General features: G+C 36.8%; 1 long non-coding RNA gene across 1 annotated transcript in view; it reads right to left on the bottom strand.

Annotated features, from left to right (window-relative positions):
- Nucleotides 1–22,465, bottom strand: part of LOC132342558 (uncharacterized) — a 66,756-nt gene extending 44,291 nt beyond the window's left edge. The window contains exon 1 of the long non-coding RNA XR_009490967.1: nt 22,328–22,465. This is a non-coding gene — a long non-coding RNA (uncharacterized lncRNA). The remainder of the gene's footprint in view (nt 1–22,327) is intronic.

Raw genomic sequence — 22,465 nt, 5'->3', positions numbered from 1 at the left:
CCCAGCACCACTTGTTAAAGAGATTGTCTTTAATCCATTGTATATTCTTGCCTCCTTTGTCGAAGATAAGGTGTCCATATGTGCGTGGATTTATCTCTGGGCTTTCTATTTTATCCCATTGATCAATATTTCTGTCTTTGTGCCAGTACCATACTGTCTTGATAACTGTGGCTTTGTAGTAGAGCCTGAAGTCAGGTAGGTTGATTTCTCCAGTTCCATTCTTCTTTCTCAAGATCGCTTTGGCTATTCGAGGTTTTTTGTATTTCCATACAAATTGTGAAATTATTTGTTCTAGCTCTGTGAAGAATACTGTTGGTAGCTTGATAGGGATTGCGTTGAATCTATAAATTGCTTTGGGTAGTATACTCATTTTCACTATATTGATTCTTCCAATCCATGAACATGGTATATTTCTCCATCTATTAGTGTCCTCTTTGATTTCTTTCACCAGTGTTTTATAGTTTTCTATATATAGGTCTTTAGTTTCTTTAGGTAGATATATTCCTAAGTATTTTATTCTTTCCGTTGCAATGGTGAATGGAATTGTTTCCTTAATTTCTCTTTCTGTTTTCTCATTATTAGTGTATAGGAATGCAAGGGATTTCTGTGTGTTGATTTTATATCCTGCAACTTTACTGTAGTCATTGATTATTTCTAGTAATTTTCTGGTGGACTCTTTAGGGTTTAAAATAGAAATCATTCCAAGCATTTTTTTCTGACCACAATGCAGTAAGATTAGATCTCAATTACAGGAGAAAAACTATTAAAAATTCCAACATATGGAGGCTGAACAACACGCTGCTGAATAACCAACAAATCACAGAAGAAATCAAAAAAGAAATCAAAATTTGCATAGAAATGAATGAAAATGAAAACACAACAACCCAAAACCTGTGGGACACGGTAAAAGCAGTCCTAAGGGGAAAGTTCATAGCAATACAGGCACACCTCAAGAAACAAGAAAAAAGTCAAATAAATAACCTAACTCTACACCTAAAGCAACTAGAAAAGGAAGAAATGAAGAACCCCAGGGTTAGTAGAAGGAAAGAAATCTTAAAAATTAGAGCAGAAATAAATGCAAAAGAAACAAAAGAGACCATAGCAAAAATCAACAAAACCAAAAGCTGGTTCTTTGAAAGGATAAATAAAATTGACAAACCATTAGCCAGACTCATCAAGAAACAAAGGGAGAAAAATCAAATCAACAAAATTAGAAACGAAAATGGAGAGATCACAACAGACAACACAGAAATACAAAGGATCATAAGAGACTACTATCAACAATTATATGCCAAGAAAATGGACAACGTGGAAGAAATGGACAAATTCTTAGAAAAGTACAACTTTCCAAAACTGGACCAGGAAGAAATAGAAAATCTTAACAGACCCATCACAAGCACAGAAATTGAAACTGTAATCAAAAATCTTCCAGCAAACAAAAGCCCCGGTCCAGACAGCTTCACAGCTGAATTCTACCAAAAATTTAGAGAAGAGCTAACACCTATCCTGTTCAAACTCTTCCAGAAAATTGCAGAGGAAGGTAAACTTCCAAACTCATTCTATGAGGCCACCATCACCCTAATACCAAAACCTGACAAAGATCCCACAAAAAAAGAAAACTACAGGCCGATATCACTGATGAACATAGATGCAAAAATCCTTAACAAAATTCTAGCAATCAGAATCCAACAACACATTAAAAAGATCATACACCATGATCAAGTGGGCTTTATCCCAGGGATGCAAGGATTCTTCAATATCCGCAAATCAATCAATGTAATACACCACATTAACAAATTGAAAAATAAAAACCATATGATTATCTCAATAGATGCAGAGAAAGCCTTTGACAAAATTCAACATCCATTTATGATAAAAACTCTCCAGAAAGCAGGAATAGAAGGAACATACCTCAACATAATAAAAGCTATATATGACAAACCCACAGCAAACATTATCCTCAATGGTGAAAAATTGAAAGCATTTCCTCTAAAGTCAGGAACAAGACAAGGGTGCCCACTTTCACCATTACTATTCAACATAGTTTTGGAAGTTTTGGCCACAGCAATCAGAGCAGAAAAAGAAATAAAAGGAATCCAAATTGGAAAAGAAGAAGTAAAACTCTCACTATTTGCAGATGACATGATCCTCTCCTTTGGTTTTTGCTTCTCTTCTTTTCACAGCTATTTGTAAGGCCTCCCCAGACAGCCATTTTGCTTTTTTGCATTTCTTTTCCATGGGGATGGTCTTGATCCCTGTCTCCTGTACAATGTCAAAAACCTTATTCTATAGTTTATCAGGCACTCTATCAGATCTAGGCCCTTAAATCTATTTCTCACTTCCACTGTATAATCATAAGGGATTCGATTTAGGTCATACCTGAGTGGTTTAGTGGTTTTCCCTACTTTCTTCAATTTCAGTCTAAATTTGGTAACAAAGACTTCATGATCTGAGCCACAGTCAGCTCCTGGTCTTGTTTTTGGTGACTGTATAGAGCTTCTCCATCTTTGGCTGCAAAGAATATAATCAATTCTATGTCGGTGTTGACCATCTGGTGATGTCCCTGTGTAGAGACTTCTCTTGTGTTGTTGGAAGAGGGTGTTTGCTATGACCAGTGCATTTTCTTGGCAAAACTCTATTAGTCTTTGCCCTGCTTCATTCCGTATTCCAAGGCCAAATTTGCCTGTTACTCCAGGTGTTTCCTGACTTCCTACTTTTGCATTCCAGTCCCCTATAATGAAAAGGACATCTTTTTTGGGTGTTAGTTCTAAAAGGTCTTGTAGGCCTTCATAGAACCATTCAACTTCAGCTTCTTCAGCATTACTGGTTGGGGCATAGACTTGGATTACTGTGATATTGAATGGTTTGCCTTGGAAACGAACAGAGCTCATTCTGCCATTTTTGAGATTGAATCCAAGTACTGCATTTTGGACTCTTTTGTTGACCATGATGGCTACTCCATTTCTTCCGAGGGATTCTTGCCCGCAGTAGTAGATATAATGGTCATCTGAGTTAAATTCACCCATTCCAGTCCATTTGAGTTCGCTGATTCCTAGAATGTTGACATTCACTCTTGCCATCTCTTGTTTGACTACTTCCAATTGCTTTGATTCATGGACCTGACATTCCAGGTGCCTATGGACTGGAAGAAGCACAAGCTGGAATCAAGTTTTCCTGGAGAAATGTCAATAACCTCATATATGCAGACGATACCACCCTTGTGGCAGAAAGTGAAGAGGAACTAAAAAGCCTCTTGAGGAAAGTGAAAGTGGAGAGTGAAAAGTTGGCTTAAAGCTCAACATTCAGAAAACGAAGATCATGGCATCCGGTCCCATCACTTCATGGGAAATAGATGGGGAAACAGTGGAAACAGTGTCAGACTTTATTTTTTGGGGCTCCAAGATCACTGCATATGGTGACTGCAGCCATGAAATTAAAAGACGCTTGGTCCTTGGAAGGAAAGTTATGACCAACCTAGATAACATATTCAAAAGCAGAGACATTACTTTGCCAACAAAGGTCCGTCTTTTCAAGGCTATGGTTTTTCCTGTGGTCATGTATGGATGTGAGAGTTGGACTGTGAAGAAGGCTGAGCGCCGAAGAATTGATGCTTTTGAACTGTGGTGTTGGAGAAGACTCTTGAGAGTCCCTTGGACTGCAAGGAGATCCAACCAGTCCATTCTGAAGGAGATCAGCCCTGGGATTTCTTTGGAAGGAATGATGCTAAAGCTGAAACTCCAGTACTTTGGCCACCTCATGTGAAGAGTTGACTCATTGGAAAAGACTCTGATCCTGGGAGGGATTGGGGGCAGGAGGAGAAGGGGATGACAGAGGATGAAATGGCTGGATGGCATCACTGACTCGATGGATGTGAGAGTGAGTGAACTCCGGGAGTTGATGATGGACAGGGAGGCCTCACATGCTGCAATTCATGGGGTCGCAAAGAGTCAGACACCACTGAGTGACTGAACTGAACTGAACTAAAGGGGAAGGTTCATAGCAATAAAGGCATACCTCAAGAAACAAACAAAAAAAGTCATATACATAACCTAACTCTACACCTAAAGCAACTAGAAAAGGAAGAAATGAAGAACCCCAGGGTTAGTAGAAGGAAAGAAATCTTAAAAATTAGGGCATAAATAAATGGAAAAGAAACAAAAGAGGCCATAGCAAAAATCCACAAAGCGAAAGTCTGGTTCTATGAGAGGATAAGTAAAATTGGCACACCATTAGCCAGACTCATCAAGAAACAAAGGGAGAAAATCAAATCAATAAAATTAGAAATGAAAATGGAGAGATCACAGAAGACAACACATAAATAGAAAGGATCATAAGAGACTACTATCAGCAATTATATGCCAATAAAATGGACAACTTGGAAGAAATGGACAATTTCTTAGAAAAGTACAACTTCCCAAAACTGAACCAGGAAGAAATAAAAAATCTTAACAGACCCATCACAAGCACGGAAATTGAAACTGTAATCAGAAATTTCCAGCAAACAAAAGCCCAGGTCCAGACGGCTTCAGCCGAATTCTACCAAAAATTTAGGGAAGAGCTAATACCTATCCTACTCAAACTCTTCCAGAAAATTGCAGATGAAGGTATATTTCCAAATTCATTCTATGAGGCCACCATCACCCTAATACCAAAACCTGACAAAGATGCCGCAAAAAAAAGAAAACTGAAGGCCAATATCACTGATGAACATAGATGCAAAAATTCTTAACAAAATTCTAGCAATCAGAATCCAACAACACATTAAAAAGATCATACACCATGACCAAGTGGGCTTTATCCCAGGGATGCAAGGATTCTTCAATATCTGCAAATCAATCAATATAATACAAATTGAACAAATTTGTAATACAAATTAACAAATTGAAAAACAAAAAAGACATATGATTATCTCAATAGATGCAGAGAAAGCCTTTGACAAAATTCAATATCCATTTATGATAAAAACTCTCCAGAAAGCAGGAATAGAAGGAACATACCTCAACATAATAAAAGCTATATATGACAACTCACAGCAAACATTATCCTCAATGGTGAAAAATTGAAAGCATTTCCTCTAAAGTCAGGAACAAGACAAGGGTGTCCACTCTCACCACTACTATTCAACATAGTTCTGGAAGTTTTGGCCACAGCAATCAGAGCATAAAAAGAAATAACAGCAATTCAGATTGGAAAAGAAGAAGTAAAACTCTCACTGTTTGCAGATAACATGAACTGCTACATGCTGCTTCTGCTGCTGCTAAGTTGCGTCAGTCGTGTCCGACTCTGTGCGACCCCATAGACGGCAGCCCACCAGGCTCCCCCGTCCCTGGGATTCTCCAGGCAAGAACACTGGAGTGGGTTGCCATTTCCTTTTCCAATGCATAAAAGTGAAAAGTGGAAGTGAAGTCGCTCAGTTGTGTCCGACTCTTAGCGACCCCATGGACTGCAGCCTACCAGGCTCCTCCGTCCTTGGGATTCTCCAGGCAAGAATACTGGAGTGGGTTGCCATTTCCTTCTCCAAGAACCTCTACATAGAAAACCCTAAAGACTCCTCCAGAAAATTACTAGAGCTAATCAATGAATATAGTAAAGTTTCAGCATATAAAATCACACACAGAAATCCCTTGCATTCTTACATAATAATAATGAGGAAATAGAAAGAGAAATTAAGGAAACCATTCAATTCACCATTGCAACGGAAAGAATAAAATACTTAGGAATATATCTACCTAAAGAAACAAAATACCTATATATAGAAAACTATAAAACCCTGGTGAAAGAAATCAAAGAGGACACTAATAGATGGAGAAATATACCCTGTTCATGGATCAGAAGAATCAATATAGTGAAAATGAGGATACTACACAAAGCAATCTATAGATTCAATGCAATCCCTATCAAGCTACAAATGGTATTTTTCACAGAGCTAGAATAAATAATTTCACAATTTGTATGGAAATACAAAAAACCTCGAATAGCCAAAGCTATCTTGAGAAAGAAGAATGGAACTGGAGGAATCAACCTGCCTGAATTCAGGCTCCACTAAAAAGCCACAGTCATCGAGACAGTATGGTACTGGCACAAAGACAGAAATATAGACCAATGGAACAAAATAGAAAGCCCAGAGATAAATTCACGCACATATGGAGACCTTGAAGAATTTTAAGCATCACTTTACTAGCATGTGAGATGAGTGCAATTGTGCGGTAGTTTGAGCATTCTTTGGCATTGCCTTTCTTTGGGATTGGAATGAAAACTGAACTTTTCAAGACCTCTGGCCACTGCTGAGTTTTCCAAATTTGCTGGCATACTGAGTGCAGCACTTTCACAGCACCATTTTTCAGGATTTGAAATAGCCCAACGGGAATTCCATCACCTCCACTAGCTTTGTTCATAGTGATGCTTTCTAAGGCCCACTTGACTTCACATTTCAGGATGTCTGGCTCTAGGTCAGTGATCACACCATCGTGATTATCTTGGTTGTGAAGATCTTTTTTGTACAGTTGTTCTGTGTATTTCTGCCACCTCTTCTTAATATCTTCTGCTTCTGTTAGGTCCATACCATTTCTGTCCTTTATTGAGCCCATCTTGGCATGAAATGTTCCCTTGGTATCTCTAATTTTCTTGAAGAGATCTGTAGTCCTTCCCATTCTGTGGTTTTCCTCTATTTCTTTGCATTGATGGCTGAGGAAGGCTTTCTTACCTATTCTTGCTATTCTTTGGAACTCTGCATTCAGATGCTTATATCTTTCCTTTTCTCCTTTGGTTTTTGCTTCTCTTCTTTTCACAGCTATTTGTAAGGCCTCATCAGACAGCCATTTTGTTTTTTGCATTTCTTTTCCATGGGGATGGTCTTGATACCTGTCTCCTGTACAATGTCACAAACCTCATTCCATAGTTCATCAGGCACTCTATCTATCAGATCTAGGCCCTTAAATCTATTTCTCACTTCCACTGTATAATCATAAGGGATTTGATTTAGGTCATACCTGAATGGTCTAGTGGTTTTCCCTACTTTCTTCAATTTCAGTCTTAATATGGCAATAAGGAGTTCATGATCTGAGCCACAGTCAGCTCCTGGTCTTGTTTTTGGTGACTGTATAGAGCTTCTCCATCTTTGGCTGCAAAGAATATAATCAATCTGATTTTGGTGTTGACCACCTGGTGATGTCCATGTGTACAGTCTTCTCTTGTGTTGATGGAAGAGGGTGTTTGATTTGACCAGTGCATTTTCTTGGCAAAACGATAGTAAAGTAATGCTCAAAATTCTCCAAGCCAGGCTTCAGCAATACCTGAACTGTGAACTTCCAGATGTTCAAGCCGGTTTTATAAGGGCAGAGGAATCAGAGATCAAACTGCCAACATCTGCTGGATCATCGAAAAAGCAAGAGAGTTCCAGAAAAACATCTATTTCTGCTTTATTGACTATGCCAAAGCCTTTGACTGTGTGGATCACAATAAACTGTGGAAAATTCTGAAAGAGATGGGAATACAAGACCACCTGACCTGCCTCTTGAGAAACCTATATGCAGGTCAGGAAGTAACAGGTAGAACTGGACATGGAACAACAGACTGGTTCCAAATAGGAAAAGGAGTATGTCAAGGCTGTATATTGTCACCCTGATTATTTAAATTATATGCAGAGTACATCATGAGAAACACTGGGCTGGAGAAAGCACAAGCTGGAATCAAGATTGCCGGGAGAAATATCAATAACCTCAGATATGCAGATGACACTACCCTTATGGCAGAAAGGGAAGAGGAATTAAAAAGCCTCTTGATGAAAGTGAAAGGGGAGAGTGAAAAAGTTGGCTTAAAGCTCAACATTCAGAAAACGAAGATCATGCATCTGGTCCCATCACTTCATTGGAAATAGATGGGGAAACAGAGGAAACAGTGTCAGACTTTATTTTTCTGGGCTTGAAAATCACTGCAAATGGTGACTGCAGCCATGAAATTAAAAGACGCTTGGTCCCTGGAAGGAAAGTTATGACCAACCTAGATAGCATATTAAAAAGCAGAGACATTACTTTGCCAACAAAGGTCCGCCTGGTCAAGGCTATGGTTTTTCCAGTAGTCATGTATGGATGTGAGAATTGGACTGTGAAGAAAGCTGAGCACCGAAGAACTGATGCTTTTGAATTGTGGTGTTGGAGAAGACTCTTAAGAGTCCCTTGGACTGCAAGGAGATCCAACCAGTCCATTCTGAAGGAGATCAGCCCTGGGATTTCTTTGGAAGGAATGATGCTAAAGCTGAAACTCTAGTACTTTGGCCACCTCATATGAAGAGTTGACTCATTGGAAACGACTCTGATGCTAGGAGGGATTGGGGGCTGGAGGAGAAGGGGACGACAGAGGATGGGATGGCTGGATGGCATCACTGACTCCATGGACGTGAGTCTGAGTGAACTCCGGGTGTTGGTGATGGACAGAGAGGCCTGGAATGCTGCAATTCAAGGGGTCACAAAGAGTCTGACACGACTGAGCAACTGAACTGAACTGACTTGACTGATGGACACCTTGTCTTTGACAAAGGAAGCAAGAATATACAATGGAGAAAAGACAATCTCTTTAACACATGGTGCTGGGAAAACTGGTCAACCACTTGTAAAAGAATGAAACTAGAACACTTTCTAACACCATACACAAAAATAAACTCAAAATGCACTAAAGATCTAAATGTAAGACCTGAAAGTATAAAACTCCTAGAGGAGAACATAGGGAACACACTCTCTGACATAAATCACAGTAGAATCCTCTATGACCCACCTCCCAGAATATTGGAAAGAAAAGCAAAAATAAACAAATGGGATCTAATTAAAATCAAAAGCTTCTGCACAACAAAGGAAACTTTAAGCAAGGTGAAAAGACAGCCTTCAGAATGGGAAAAAATGCTAGCAAATGAAGCAACTGACAAAGAACTAATCTCAAAAATATACAAGTAACTCCTGCAGCTCAATTCCAGAAAAATAAATGACCCAATCAAAAAATGGGCCAAAGAACTAAACAGACATTTCTCCAAAGACATACAGATGGCTAACAAACACATGAAAAGATGCTCAACATCACTCATTATCAGAGAAATGCAAATCAAAACCACTATGAGGTACCATTTCACACTAGTCAGAATGGCTGCGATCCAAAGTCTACAAGCAATAAATGCTGGAGAGGGTGTGGAGAAAAGGGAACCCTCTTACACTGTTGGTGGGAATGCAAACTAGTACAGCCACTATGGAGAACAGTGTGGAGATTCCTTAAAAAACTGGAAATAGAACTGGCTTATGATCCAGCAATCCCACTGCGGGGCATACACACTGAGGAAACCAGAATTGAAAGAGACACGTGTACCTCAATGTTCATCGCAACACTGTTTATAATAGCCAGGACATGGAGGCAACCTAGATGTCCATCAGCAGACTAATGGATAAGAAAGCAGTGGTACATATACACAATGGAGTATTACTCAGCCATTAAAAAAACATTTGAATCAGTTCTAATGAGGTGGATGAAACTGGACCCTATTATACAGAGTGAAGTAAGCCAGAAAGAAAAACACCAATACAGTATAATAACTCATATGTATGAAATTTAGAAAGATGGTAATGATAATCCTGTATGCAAGACAGCAAAAGAGACACAGATGTATAGAACAGTCTTTTGAACTCTGTGGTAGAGGGCGAGGGTGGGATGATTTGGGAGAATGGCATTGAAACATGTATAGTATCATATGTGAAACATGTATAGTCCAGTTTCGATGCATGATACAGGATGCTTGGGGCTGGTGCACTGGGATGACCCAGAGGGATGGTACAGGGAAGGAGGTGGGAGGTGGGGTACAGGATGGGGAATACATGTACACCCATGGCAGATTCATGTCAACGTATGGCAAAACCACCATAATATTGTAAAGTAATTAGCCTCCAATTAAAATTAAATAAATTTATATTAAAAATAACTAAATAAATAAAACCAAAGCAATAAAAAATGAGTCATCTCCAACACCACAGTTCAAAAGCATCAATTCTTTGGCACTCAGCTTTCTTCACAGTCCAACTCTCACATCCATACATGACCACTGGAAAAACCATAGCCTTGACTAGACGGACCTTTGTTGTCAAAATAATATCTCTGCTTTTTAATATGCTATTTAGGTTGGTCATAACTTTCCTTCCAAGGAGTAAGCGTCTTTTAATTTCATAGCTGCAATCACCATCTGCAGTGATTTTGGATCCCAGAAACATAAAGTCTGACACTGTTTCCACTGTTTCCCCATCTATTTCCCATGAAGTTTACATACCTACAAAAGTTGAACTTAAAAGTTTTAGTTATTAATACATGTATGTTGTCCCATAAGGGTGTGCTAAGTAGAACTATTATCATAAATACTTGTGGTAACCGAAGTACTTATACAAATAAATTTAATGAATATAAATGATATTTCGAAACAATTTAAAGTTCAAATATCAATGAAACTGTTCTTTAGGAATTTATAAGAATTTTTTAGATATAAGAAATGTACAGGAGTTTTGGTTTGCCATGCTTAAAAATTGAACTTCCTGTTCATTCAAATTATTTCAGGAAGTCCATGGGGAAAATTCCCCCTGTATAAAACCTTGAAATCAAAAATTAGATTACATAGGTCATATTATCCAGGGAGAGTCAAAAATGATTTCTATCCAGTAAGATATTCTGTTTGCTAGTTTCTTAGATATTTTAAAAGCTGTATTATGAGAACTCTCAACTAGAGCTATGAAATAGAGCTTTTTGACCATAGGTAGCTATGACTAAACACAGGAGGATTTAAGTGATAAACAGTACAATTTTCTTAAATACAAAACCAATTTTAAAATGGCATATCTAAAATTCAAGTACCCTCTCACATAATGTTTTATGTTGATTTTTATTTTTTTTATCCTAGGCCAATAATCATTTTCATCAATTAAGGAGACATCTGAAATATCTATATCAATTAATGAGTGAATATGAATAATTATGGGATAGTCTCCCTAAAAGTATTACTTACTTTCATCTTTCTTCATTTTTCTGTCAGTGAGAATAATTATGAAATTGTTTAATACAATTATATAGCTTTTTTAAGGGCTCAGTCAGTGTATTTTTTAATGATTGCAATTGATTACTAATTAAATGGCTTAAGGTGCCTGGCAAATTTTACTATCAAATATTTGGAAATGAATAGCTTATTTAAGTGTGTCTAGACACTACTATACATTTTTCCTTAGAGTATGTTGCTATAGCACATTGTCATATTGTTTACAAATAAACCACAAAAATAAAACCCTGAAAATGTGGAAATCACATGTATAGTACAAGCTTCCACAATCACCTTCTAATTAAGCAACATGCTATATTTCAATCTATTTCCTCTATTCTGTCTACTAATAAGCATACCTTTGGAACACTGATGACTATTGGGTTACTTATGAAGGGTTTCTTGACACTTGAAGTCACCTGAAGCTGAATGCCTACTAAGTCCATTGAGGTTATTCTCAACTCTCTCATGCCAGTTAAAACTGTGACAAGTACTAGGTGATTTAATTATGCATTATACAATTTGCTAATATCTATGTGCCAAAGAAATTCTGTGTCCATGTGTATGTATGTGTGTGTGTGTATCTGTGTGTTTACATAAAAACTATGTCTACTGCTTTGGAAAAATTTAGTAAAAGGAAATTCATTTTAAAATGTTATTAAATTACCTGTGGTTAATACAATTCTAAAATATTGGAGGAAATGATAAAACTTAAAAAAAATCTGTATTCAAATTTAATTATGAGTTTAAAAAATACTTTTTGGTTTTGTTTTATTTTTCTATTTAATTTCCTACCTTATTCAACTGAAAAAAAGTATTAGAAACACTGAAATCACACTGAATTATAAATATAAGAAAACCAATCTATATATACATTTTCAATAGAAACCTTGGTTCTATCTAAAAATATTTGCCAGAGACTATATATAAAATGATTTAAGTTAAATATTCTTATAAAATATGTATTAATGCTTTTTTAAAAACTTCACGCTTTTTGTGACTATTTCAATTCCAATTGCCTTAGGACAAAATGGCCTCTCTGTGCTCTTTTGGGTCTTTTTAATGCAAGTATGTATACTTCTTGAAAGATTAATACTCTAGGAATTTAATTTGCTCATATTAACTTTATAAAATTTTAACTTTCTAAAAAAGACAAGATAATTCCCAAATTAATGAATACATTCATATATGCACAAGTAATCTTTCAGAAAAGCTTAATTGTGGAATGATAAATCTACTGGGTTTAATAAAATCCATGCTTTTATGCTACCTTTTTGTGAAACGATGTTCATTTTGACTGTATTTTCTCATTTATGTATTCAACTTTACTTATGGCCAAGCAGATACCCTACCTTAAACAAATTACCTTCTCAGTTCAGAGATCTCATTCATTTGGATTTAGAAAGATTTGAGTGGGGACAAGACCCATTGTGCAGTTAGACACATAGATTAAGATGGTGAATTCAACAGGGATCAGGGGAACTTTTGAATAAGATACATAGATTAACAGGTTCTCTAATTTCCTCTCCAAAACCACAATTAAATGATCAAAGAAAATAAAAGAAAGACCTCAGTATACCTGTGTAAATGTGAAAATCAAAGGCAGCCACTTCCTACCCCAAGCCCCTAGGAATTTTTCTTTATTAAATCAGGTTTAAAAAGACAACAAAGAGGAATCTCAAATTTCTTTGCAAAAAAAAAAAAGCAGGAAGTATGTAGAGAAAAGCCTAGAAGGGCTTCTTCAAAATATCTTTAACTGGAGAGAGTTAAAGGCTCTGAGAAAATGAAGGATACTTTAAATAATTTTCCACTGAACATGAGACAACATCGGTGGAGGCCATGAGAATGTGCTTCTCAGATCTGCCACAGACAGTGTAACTAATTGTACACTAAAACTACAGTTAGTGTAACTAACTGTAACCCCAGTTGCTGCTTTTCCAGACGCACTACCACTTTCATATTATGGACATCCTTTCCAAAGACTTCTATCCATTGATGACCAGGCAGAAAAGTGGTCTTAATGCAGTTCTCTTCCTGTGTTTGCCCCTGCATCCTGGTTGAATCTGCTTTGGAACTCTATTGAAGCCTACCCAGCCCCCTTCCTTCTCTCTCTTCTTCACTGATGGAAAATATACTTTATGTCAAAAGACTCTTCTTGCCTAGTTTGGTTTCCTGATATTTCTTCTTAATTGTTATTTCCACCTATATATATATATATATCTGTTACACATGTAATCTCATCTTACTTCTGTTTCTCAGAAGATCCAAGATTGCTCTACAAAAACAGGCAACAGGGTAGGAATTTGGGACTGACTCACTCACCATCAGGTAGGCAAGAAGATGTCAACTGAGTAGTATGTGGTCACTTAGAGTCTCTAGTAAAAAGTAGGGGCGGAGGGGACTTCCCTGGTGGACCAGTGGGTAAGACTCCAAGCTTCCAATGCAGAAGGTGGAGGTTGCATCTCCAGTCCAGGAACTGAGATCCTACATTGACTGGTGGCCAAAAAATAAACAAACATATATATATATATATATAAAGTGATGGTCAAACTACTGATGAATTAACATTCCTAGGGTGATCTGAGAAAACATGTTAATGTAGGGAAATGTTCCTTCAGGTGCAATATTTCAAGCATTTTGAAACATACAGGGGTATCTGTGAATAAAAGGACAGTAGAACTAACTTGTTAGTCTTATACTAAATTGATGCTTGATCTTTACAGCGTCGAACCTTGCTTGTATCACCATCCCATTAACAACTGGGTGTTGTCTTTGCTTTGGCTCCATCCCTTCATTCTTTCTGGAGTTATTTCTCCACTGTTCTCCAAAAGCATATTGGGCACCTACCGACCTGGGGAGTTCATCTTTCAGTGTGCTATCTTTTTGCATTTTCATACTGTTCATGGGGTTCGCAAGGCAAGAATACTGAAGTGGTTTGCCATTCCCTTCTCCAGGGGACAACATCAACATTCCAGGAATCAGTGAACTAATATAGACTGGAATGGGTGAATTTAACTCAGATGACCATTATATCTACAACTGTGGGCAGGAATCCCTTAGAAGAAATGGAATAGCCATCATAGTCAACAAAAGAGTCTGAAATGCAGTACTTGGATGCAAGCTCAAAAATGACAGAATGATCTCTGTTCGTTTCCAAGGCAAACCATTCAATATCACAGTAATCCAAGTCTATATTCTGACCAGTAATGCTGAAAAAGCTGAAGTTGAACGGCTCTATGAAGACCTCCAAGACCTTCTAGAATTAACAGCCCCAAAAGATGTCCTTTTCATTATAGGGAACTGTAATGCAAAAGTAGGAAGTCAAGAAACCCCTAGAGTAACAGGCAAATTTGGCCTTGGAGTACAGAATGAAACAGGGCAAAGGTTAATAAAGTTCTGCCAAGAGAACACACTGGTGATAGCAAACACCCTCTTCCAACAACACAAGAAGACTCTACATGTGGACATCACCAGATGGTTGACACTGAAATCAGATTGATTATATTCTTTACAGCCAAAGATGGAGATGCTCTATACAGTCAGCAAAAACAGACCGGGAGCTGACTGCGGCTCGGATCATGAACTCCTTATTGCCGAATTCAGACTGAAATTGAACCACTAGACCATTCAAGTATGACCTAAATCAAATGCCTTATGATTATACAGAGGACGTAGTAATAGATTTAAGGGACTAGATCTGACAGACAGAGTGCCTGATTAACTATGGATGGAGGTTCATGACATTGTACAGGAGACAGGGATCAAGACCATCCCTAAGAAAAAGAAATGCAAAAAAGCAAAACAGCTGTCTGAGGAGGCCTTACAAATAGCTATGAAAAGAAGGGAAGTGAAAAGCAAAGGAGAAAAGGAAAGATATAAGCATCTGAATGCAGAGTTCCAAAGAATAGCAAGAAGAGATAAGAAAGCCTTCCTCAAGAGATCAATGCAAAGAAATAGAGGAAAACCACAGAATGGGAAAGACTAGAGATCTCTTCAGGAAAATTAGAGATACCAAGGGAACATTTCATGCAAAGATGGACTCCATAAAGGACAGAAATGGTAGGGACTTAACAGAAGCAGAAGATATTAAGAAGAGGTGGCAAGAATACACAGAAAAAGTGTACAAAAAAGATCTTCATGACCCAGATAATCAGGATGGTGTGATCACTCACCTAGAGCCAGACATCCTGGAATGTGAAGTCAAGTGGGCCAGAGGAAGCATCACTATGAACAAAGCTAGTGGAGGTGATGGAATTCCAGTTGAGCTATTTCAAATCCTGAAAGATGATGCTGTGAAAGTGCTGCACTCAACAGGCCAGCAAAATTGGAAAACTCAGCAGTGGCCACAGGACTGGAAAAGGTCAGTTTTCATTCCAAACCCAAAGAACAGCAATGCCAAAGGATGCTCAAACTACCACACAATTGCACTCATCTCACATGCTAGTAAAGTAATGCTTAAAATTCTCCAAGCCAGGCTTCAGCAATATGTGAACTGTGAACTTCCAGAAGTTCAAGCTGGATTTAGATAAGGCAGAGGAACCAGAGATAAAATTGCCAACATCCCCTGGATCATTGATAAAGCACGAGAGTTCCAGAAAAACATCTATTTCTGCTTTATTGACTATGCCAAAGCCTTTGACTGTGTGGATCACAATAAACTGTGGAAAATTCTGAATGAGATGGGCATACCAGACCACCTGACCTGCCTCTGGAGAAACCTGTATGCAGGTCAGGAAGCTACAGTTAGAATTGGACATGGAACAACAGACTGGTTCCAAATAGGAAAAGGAGTACGTCAAGGCTATATATTGTCACCCTGCTTATTTAACTTATATGCAGAGTACATCATGAGAAACGCTGGGCTGGAGGAAACACAAGCTGGAATCAAGATTTCCAGGAGAAATATCAATAACCTCAGATATGCAGATGACACTACCCTTATGGCAGAAAGGGAAGAGGAACTCAAAAGCCTCTTTATGAAAGTGAAAGAGGAGAGTGAAAAAGTTGGCTTAAAGCTCAACATTCAAAAAACAAAGATCATGGCATCTGGTCCCATCACTTCATGGGAAATAGATGGGGAAACAGTGGAAACAGTGTCAGACTTTATTTTTCTGGGCTCCAAAATCACTGCAGATGGTGACTGCAGCCATGAAATTAGAAGACGCTTACTCCTTGGAAGGAAAGTTATGACCAACCTAGATAGCATATTGAAAAGCAGAGACATTACTTTGCCAACAAAGATCCATCTAGTAATGGCTATGGTTTTTCCAGTGGTCATGTATGGATGTGAGAGTTTGACTATAAAGAAAGCTGAATGCCGAAGATGATACTTTTGAACTGTGGTGTTGGAGAAGACTCTTGAGAGTCCCTTGGACTGCAATGTGATCCAACCAGTCCATTCTGAAGGAGATTAGTCCTGGGTTTTCTTTGGAAGGACTGATGTTGAAGCCAAAACTCCAATACTTTTGCCACGGGATGCAAAGAGCTGACTCATTGGAAAAGACCCTGATGCTGGGAAAGATTGAGGGCAAGGGGAAAAGCGGACAGAGGATCTCATCACCGACTCAATGGACATGTGTTTGGGTGGACTCCAGCAGTTGGTGATGGACATGGAGGCCTGGTGTGCTGCAGTTCATGTAGTCGCAAAGAGTTGGACATGACTAAGCGACTGAAATGAACTTAAGTTGATGCTTGCTGACAAACATCACAAAGCGTCAGGCACGACTGAACTAACGTAGCAGGCATGCACGGGAAACATTAACAATCATAAGCTAAATAAGAGGCTTCTTATATCCTGCAATGAAAACAGACAGAGCAGACAGAAAGACTGAGGAGCTGATAGAACCACAGAGTTTCAGAGACATTTACATCTGAAATTTAAATTTCAGCCAAAAATCAGGTATGTCATGCTAATGTCAAGGCTGTAGTTGGGAATTTCTGGGATCCTGAAACATGAAGCAGGTAGATCTGTAGGAATGCTCTGAGGATGTTCTGTTCTGAGTCCTCAGAACTTTTACAGGTGATGCATTATTCCTTAGTAAAGCTAGGACACATCTAGTGTTAGTATATGGCAGAAGCATCTCCCTGTTGACAGATATTTCCAAAGATTCCTTACCTCTTTTCCTGATTACCAGGACAATAACTTGGGTTAAGTTTGACCATAACACTACACTGAACATGCTGGTCCTGACAATGGAGGAAAGACATTATTCACCTAAAGAGCTACAAGAATTTGCTAGCATGTTCCCATAGAACCTTGGGAAGCATGAATGAGATTGGATTTTGAGACTGATGTATCAAGAGGGGACAAATGTAAGAGTGGATTAAGCAAGAATTCATTGATTTCAGGTCACCTTTCTTTTGGAATGTCTGGCAAGTACATCAGTGGATGGAGAAAACTGTTAGAGTGGCTCATAGATGTCTGGAGAAAAAGATGTACCAAGTGACTGAAAGAATAAAAAGGTTGAAGAAAGTGGGAATGCTAGAGGGAAAGTAATATGTAATCCCAGATAAACCACTAGAGAACTGTGTTCTCTAAGCAACAATGTGTACAGAATTGCCTATTTTGAGCCCAGTTCTGTAAGACACACCAAATCATTAAGTTAGACCATGCCCAGGATCTGGTCATTATAACAGAAAATGTGCATCTGTTTTGAGCCTCCATAGAAAGAAAGGGCATGAGTAAGCTATATGACTCAACGGCAAGTTGACTACTTTGACCTCTTTTATCCTGGAAAGGCCTGAGATTTGTCTTCAGAGGAATGAGTACCTCTTCTGGATAAGCAACCACCTATTTTTTCAGTAGAGTTTCAGTCAGAATTTACTATCCAGGAGTTTATGGAATGCCTCATCTACTGTATTGTAGATAATCCCATCAGTGAGCAGCGACAATGGGAACATGGAAACAATACAGGCCCATTCCTGAAAGATGTGGAATTCTTCCAGTCAGTGACTTTGAGGACACCCTTATTTTGGCTAAAATGTTCATAAAGCTAGGTTCCAATCTGAGTTTCTTCTTTCCCAATGTTAATTACCTCACTCTTCTTCACAAATGTCAAACCTGCAATACAGACTACAGGCAGCTTCAATTGCTTGTTCCTCTTTAATCTTTAATGGTATTTCTCTCTAATAATTCTCTTGTATTTCAAAACCTATGTTTGTATCTGCTTTTTACAGAATTTGACCTCACAATATCTTAGAATAAGGTGCCCTTGGACGACTAAACATTGTAAACTCATCTTATTTCTACTAAAGTGAAATGCTCTTATTTTTACTTAAGATCACAGTAATCTATAAACCAATTTAGGAAAAATTTTGTTTGGATATTTAAATAAACAAAACACAAAAAAACTTTCCTGAAATATTCAGGTCAAAGAAAAACAGGATTATTTTGAAATTATTAATATGAACACCATGTTTCAAAATATATAGCATATGACATACTCTGTAAGCAGAAAAATATTAACATCAAATTTTGCATTACTATATAAAAATGAAATGGCAACCCACTCCAGTGTTCTTGCCTAGAGAATCCCAGGGATGGGGGAGCCTGGTGGGCTGCCGTCTATGGGGTTGCACAAAGTCGGACACGACTGAAGCGACTTAGCAGTAGCAGCATAAAAATGAAAAACTTGAGTATTAAAATCAGTAAGGTAGAAAGCTGATGAACATGATAGAAAGACAAAAGAAAGTAATAAAAATGAGAGCAGCATTAATAAAAATTAAAATACAAACTATAGAATTCATTTTAAAAATCAAGATTCATTTGTTTGAAATGATCAGCAAATTATATTGATCTTGAGGTAGCATAATAAAGAAAACAACACTTTCCTGCTTAAGGTTCCACTCAAACGTGGCTTCCTTCCTCATCACCTTTTATATGAGCTGAAGTGGTATTACTAGGTGTGGATGTGTGGTGCCTGAAGGCACTGTGTATTTCTAATTGTAAATAAACTGTATATGTAATTTTATACTAATAAAAGATGAAAGGATTAGATTGTTTTATATGAAATATACATATCAACAATTGATATTGTCTCAAGGAAAACTCAAAAATAAAACAATAAGTAGGAATAAAGTTAGAGAAAGTTTTCAGACATATTACTATAATTAAAAGTGATGATTACAGCTTATTTTCAAAGCATGCTACTTTAACATCTGAAGAAATATTTGACTGCTGTTACATAAGCACAATTGAAATTAGAAATGAAAAGCTTCCCATATTATGTTCACAATTTCTACCAAACCCTGAATAAATAACAACACAAAATCTGTGTTGTCGTTTAGTCATTAGGTTATGTCCAACTCTTTGTGACAGCACAGACTGTAGCCCACCAGGCTCCTCTGTCCATGGGATTTTCCAGACAAGAGTACTGGAGTGGGTTGCTATTTCCTTCTCCAGGAGATCTTCCTGACCCAGGGATCAAAAGAGTATATTACACTATAGACCAGAATGAACTCCTCATGTGTGAACTACCTACCTATATTCATATATAAATCATTCATTCTGGTCTATAATGTAATATACTCCTCCATTAAAGTATTACATCAAGTATTGTTCTAATGGGCTTAAGGCGGAGAAGATTCTTCAAGCACTTGAGCCAGGACTTAGATAGTCAAAATCTGGGTTAGATGCAGCTACCCTTTCATAACCTAAGCAAATTTATCAATATTGAGGCAGAATTCTTTTTAAAAGTACTTTAAAAATTTTTATACAATTTTTAAAAGTTACTTTCTACTTACAGTTATCACAAAATATCAACTATATTATCTGTATTGTACAATACATCCTTGAGCCTATCTTCCTACCCAGTAGTTTGTATCTCCTACCCAATAGTTTGTATCTTCTACTCTCCATTGCTTTATGAGACAGAACTCAATAAAATATTGGGTTGGCCAAAAATTTCATTTAGCTTTTTCCATAAAATGGTATGGAAAAAGCAGAATGAACTTTTCGGCCAGCCCAATAATAAATTAAATCCCACAATGTATTTTTCTATATTAATTAGTTTATTTTAATTGGAAGCTAATTACTTAACAATATTGTAGTGGTTTTTGCCATACAGTGACATGAATTGGCCATGGGTGTACATGTGTTCCCCATCCTGAAACCCCCTCCCACCTCCCTCCCCATCCCAACCCTCAGGGTCATCCCAGTGCACCCGCCCTGAGCACCCTGTCTCATGCATCGAACCTGGACTGATGATCTATTTCATATATGGCAATATACATGTTTCAATGCTATTCTCTCAAGTCATCCCACCCTCGCCTTCTCTCACAGAGTCCAAAAGTCTGTTCTTTACATCTGTAAATTCCACAACGTATTTTTTAAAATGGGATTGAGTCTATTACAGGAAAATAAGGATGCAAAACAACAACAACAACAAAAATGGCTTCATATAACTAATGGAGACACACTTCAAAATGAAAAATAATGTTTTGTATTAAAATAAGTGGAAAATAATACAGCATATTGAAATTAATGGAAAACTAAGACTCCATTCTATTTTAAAATATAGATAACTTTGAAAACAAAAAAAGCTGGAAAATCTTACATACATTTGAATGAGATATGACATCCAAAAAACACTATAAGCTTAAAAACATAAATATTTAATATTTCATTCAAAATTCAATGGAATTTTATATAGTAATTTAAAATGTTAACTTGGTATAAGAAGTTAAAGTACAAAAGAAATTAACCAAGCAGGCCTCTAAACTATCAGAAAAAAGTAAATAGTAAAATTAACTTTTGAAAAGTATTAAGATTTTTCATATTTTGAGCTCTATACTACATCACACACCAGTGCACATGGTGTATACAGTATACACTATAATTTCAAACATTTTACAGGAGCAGAAACTAAAAATTAAAGAAACACATGCCAAATTAAACATAATAAAATATAAAATTTAATATTCGTGTATCTGGTCTTGGGATAGAAAGGGGCTTTTAAAACTGGATATAATTGAAAATATACCATCAAAAATATTACAGTTGACAGAATCAATATGTGAAGCTTTCAATGTGAATTAAAAATTAACATAAAATTAGAAAATTAATGGAATATAAGGGAGACTAATCTACCCCATATCTGACAGACTATAAGAAGAACTTTAAATTATATAAAAACAATGAGTTTTCCAGTTGAAACTGGAAATACAATGAGGTGTACAAAATTAAAATTGATAAAAATATAATAACTGCGCTAATATTAACACCAAGATCAGTGATTATGTCAAAAATTATAAAATAGCCCATTCATAGAAAATTCTTGTCTATAACTTTAGTCTAAAGTCAGTAAAACATTTATATGAAAGAATATTCACTGAAACTTTGTTATGATTATGAGAATTTAGAAACAGCATAATCATTCAATACAGGAGACTAGTTTAATAAAATTGACACAACTCTACACTAAAAGCTGTAATGTAGTAAGGATTTTAATGAAAAATATTAAAATGTTCATATATTTACTTGAGTAAAATTTATAATGTACAAATGTAAATATGCAGTATGATTTCTATTTTCTAAAATAATGATCATATTCTTGTGGACAAACATCATACATATGTATATACACATTTTTACATTTAAGTTCACATTTTTTTCCAGTGGTTTATTGATGTATTTAAATATAATCTATGTAATGGGTGTGAAAAGAATCAGTTCTTTGATTTTTACAATCTTATTTGGTAAGGGATTAAGCAAATAAACATCACTGAAAAATCCCCTAGACCTCTCTTTTCCTATAAGAAAATACAATGATCAATTTCATTGAGAGGTATTTGATAAAGTAAAATTACTTTCTTGCTTTTTATTCATTTGAGAGCAGCTATAGATCCCAAATCAATCAGAGTGAAAAATACCACATAGGATGTTTTAGGTCTCTATATGCCATAAGAATGTTGTCACGACATTTTGCTGAATAGCAGCAGAGGGTGATAAATGCATAAAATGATCCCCGAAGTCCAGTAAAATACTGGACACAGGACACTGGTGGGATAGCACTACTTATTACACATCAGTAAGGCAGAACACTAGTGTTTAATATAGGAGAAAAAGAGACAAAAACATGCAAATAAAATTGTATTAAAATTTAAACTTTCACAAAGCAATATTCTAAAACACTGAAACGGAATGACTGTTCTCATAATATATAGTGACATTACATCTACTCACTATCAATGTGACATTTTTATAAGTAGACAAACTAAAATATGTATCTATTCTTTAACAAAAAATGGTTTCTTCAATAACTGGTACCTAATACTTACCAGACTTTATCACATTTTGGGATGACGATAGAGGAGGCATGGTGACAGAATTCTTAGGCTTTGTTGCATGGATAATGTGGGTTTCAACCTTTGCAAAATGACAGAATCATTAGCTTTGACTTCACAATCAAGCTTAGA

This window comes from Bos taurus, chromosome 17 (genome assembly GCF_002263795.3).
Source record: "Bos taurus isolate L1 Dominette 01449 registration number 42190680 breed Hereford chromosome 17, ARS-UCD2.0, whole genome shotgun sequence".
Classification (NCBI taxonomy): Eukaryota; Metazoa; Chordata; class Mammalia; order Artiodactyla; family Bovidae; genus Bos; species Bos taurus.
This window is presented reverse-complemented; position numbering and strand designations above follow the sequence as displayed.